Source organism: Boleophthalmus pectinirostris, unplaced genomic scaffold (genome assembly GCF_026225935.1).
Source record: "Boleophthalmus pectinirostris isolate CB_2022bp ecotype Guang Dong unplaced genomic scaffold, ASM2622593v1 HiC_scaffold_15, whole genome shotgun sequence".
Lineage (NCBI taxonomy): Eukaryota > Metazoa > Chordata > Actinopteri > Gobiiformes > Gobiidae > Boleophthalmus > Boleophthalmus pectinirostris.
In genome coordinates, this window is record NW_026571070.1 from 26,447,566 (window position 1) to 26,450,362 (window position 2,797).

The window sequence follows — 2,797 nt, forward strand, 5'->3', positions numbered from 1 at the left end:
ATAGTATATATAATGCCGTACACTGGAACATTTCTGGCTAAGTAATAACATCTCCAAGCATGTTGACCTTTGTGAGCTTTAAGTCATGTTAGAATGTCATTTCAGCCTTAAAAAAATACCCGGAGTTGTGTTTTGTTACATTCACACATGTTACAACCCATGTGAGTAACTCTTTATTATTAGTTCATCTGCATCTTCAAAGTTCACAGTGCTCTGTCCCACCTTGTGATGTCATGAAGTGATAGTTTTCAAGTTAACAGCTACCTTTTGTCTTTAGTTCAGTAGAGATTGACAATTCCAGAGCTAAAGTGATCCAAATTATTCTAGTGAAAGTTGTATGGAGTTTAAAAACATAGTGGAGTACCTCTTGTATTACCATGTGGCATTTGTTTGTGTTTTCTACAGAGTAAGAAAGTTTTCAGAAATATTCGTGTGCATAGGAAAAAAATCTTGCATATTTTCTGTAGTTGAGCATAAAATAAATATTTGTAAAACTCTCGATTCAGTCCAGTCATACATAAAATGTATTGTGTGTATTTTATCCATCAGACTACGAACTGAAAAATTGCAACATCAAGAATTACAATCACAAAATTAAAATTTACTTTAGTAGGAATACGAATTGAGACACGACTCTACTGTCATCACTTCACAGGCATTATATATTGAGCAGAAGAAACATCGATCAAGGTGCCGGACTTCTGTGACGCATACAGACTGAACCAGGAAAATACACACAATACATTTTATGAACAGCTGCACTCATTCGAGAGTTTACGAATATTTATTTTATGCTCAACTACAGCCAAGTATGCACGGATTTCTCAAATATGCATGGTTTCTTTGCCAGGCTGGGGCCTCCGCTCAATTTAATTTCTCTCCAGCAACTAGGTCAGGAATCAGAATACACTAGACAGTTTGCAAGAATCCCAGAAGTTGTAGACCACACACCGGCCAATCAGTGAAGAGCTGTGAAGCCATGACCGAGTCCCTTTTATGGTACAGCACAACAGTAAAAGCGGTCGAGATGGATGTAGACGAAGGCATATATTCTTTGTTCGCAACTATTCCAGAGATCGAGGATTTAAAGCCAGAACAAAGAGGATGTTTGTTGAATTTTATCAACATTATTGTCCTTCTTCCTACGGGATTTGGGAAAAGCTTAATATACAAGCCATGTCACCACCAAATAGCAGCGATTGGTTAAATTAAAAAAGTACCCGCCTACTGTCGAATGAACGAAGCCTAATGCTGCAAGGTTAGACGGTTTCCAAGAAGTGAAACCGGCTGATGAATCAAGCTGTGGATTTCTATCCTATGCACACGAATATTTCTGAAAGCTTTCTTACTCCATAGGTTTTCTATTTTAGAGAAGAACTCAGCCTTTATATGTTAGATCTGTGTATTAAACATGTGAATGAAACAGAACACGACTCCAGGAATGTCTGCAATGAGAAAAACAACATTATAACATAGATCAGAAAATAGCATATTATGAGTCCTTTAAATTGTTTGAAATTCCACACTAACGAATTAAAGTTCTGGTGAATCTAGTAATCTATATTTTCTAAAGCACCTTAATTTAAAGAAAAGGTTATTGTCTCTACTGCTTTGGGCACTGCTTTGGGAATAAGGACCTACAACTGCGTAATTATAGACTGCTCTATTTCGCTTTCTCCCCTTTTTAATTGGCTTGAATCTAAACTAACAGCGTGAATGCCCTGGGTCTTTCTGAACGAAGTTGCCATGTTCTCTGGGTGGGTTTCCTCCAATTGCGCCAGTTTCGCCCACCCAAAATTAGGACTAACTAACCAAGACTAGAGATAGAACGATATGGGTTTTTGTTTCATGGCTGATGCCGATGCCAACTGTGTAGAATCCAAATCAACTGATGTCCGCTAAGCTCTGCTGATATTTTTGGGTCAATATACGCCTGATTTTGAGTTTCTCCCCTTTTTCTCTCCTTAATTATGGCATTTAAATTTACTAAACCAACCACTAAAACACCACAGACCCATAGAGAGCTGTGTAGTCACATTTCTCCATATCTCTTTGTACTCAGAGTATTTTTAGGCTGCAAATCACCTAAAACAAAATATTGTTCTGTGTTGGAGATTTATTCCCAATATCCAGTGTTGGGAAGTTACTTTTAAAATGTATTCCCCTACAGATTATAGATTACATACCCCAAAATGTAGTTTGTAGCGGAATCCATTAAGTTACTTAAGGTGAGTAACGTAATCTGAATACTTTGGATTACTTGATTTGCTGTAGAGAAGCAAAGACTCGGAAATATTCACATAAGATGTTTTGTTTGCTAAAAGAAAATAAAAAGTCCAGACTTTACTTAACCAAATTAAAAATATTATTGATAGAAGAGGAGGAGACACGTCCCCGCAGCATGATTTAGTCCTTTTAAATCCTGCTTTAGACCTGTTTTAGTCCTGGTTTAGACCTGGTTTAGACCTGGTTTTAGACCTGTTTTAGACCTAGGTTAGATCTAGTTTAGATCTAGTTTAGTCCTGGTTTAGTCCTGGTTTAGACCTGGTTTTAGACCTGTTTTAGACCTAGTTTATACCTGTTTTAGACCTGGTTTAGATCTAGTTCAGAACTGGTTTAGTTTCAGTGGGGGGTATGGATAATGGATAATGTGAAAACAGGAAAATACGTAATCCATTTATTTCAACAAAGTGACTGTAATCCAATTACCAGTCACTGAAACAGTAACTGTAACTGAATACAGTTACCCATAATTTGTACTCTGATTACGTAACTCCGGTACATGTAATCTGTTACT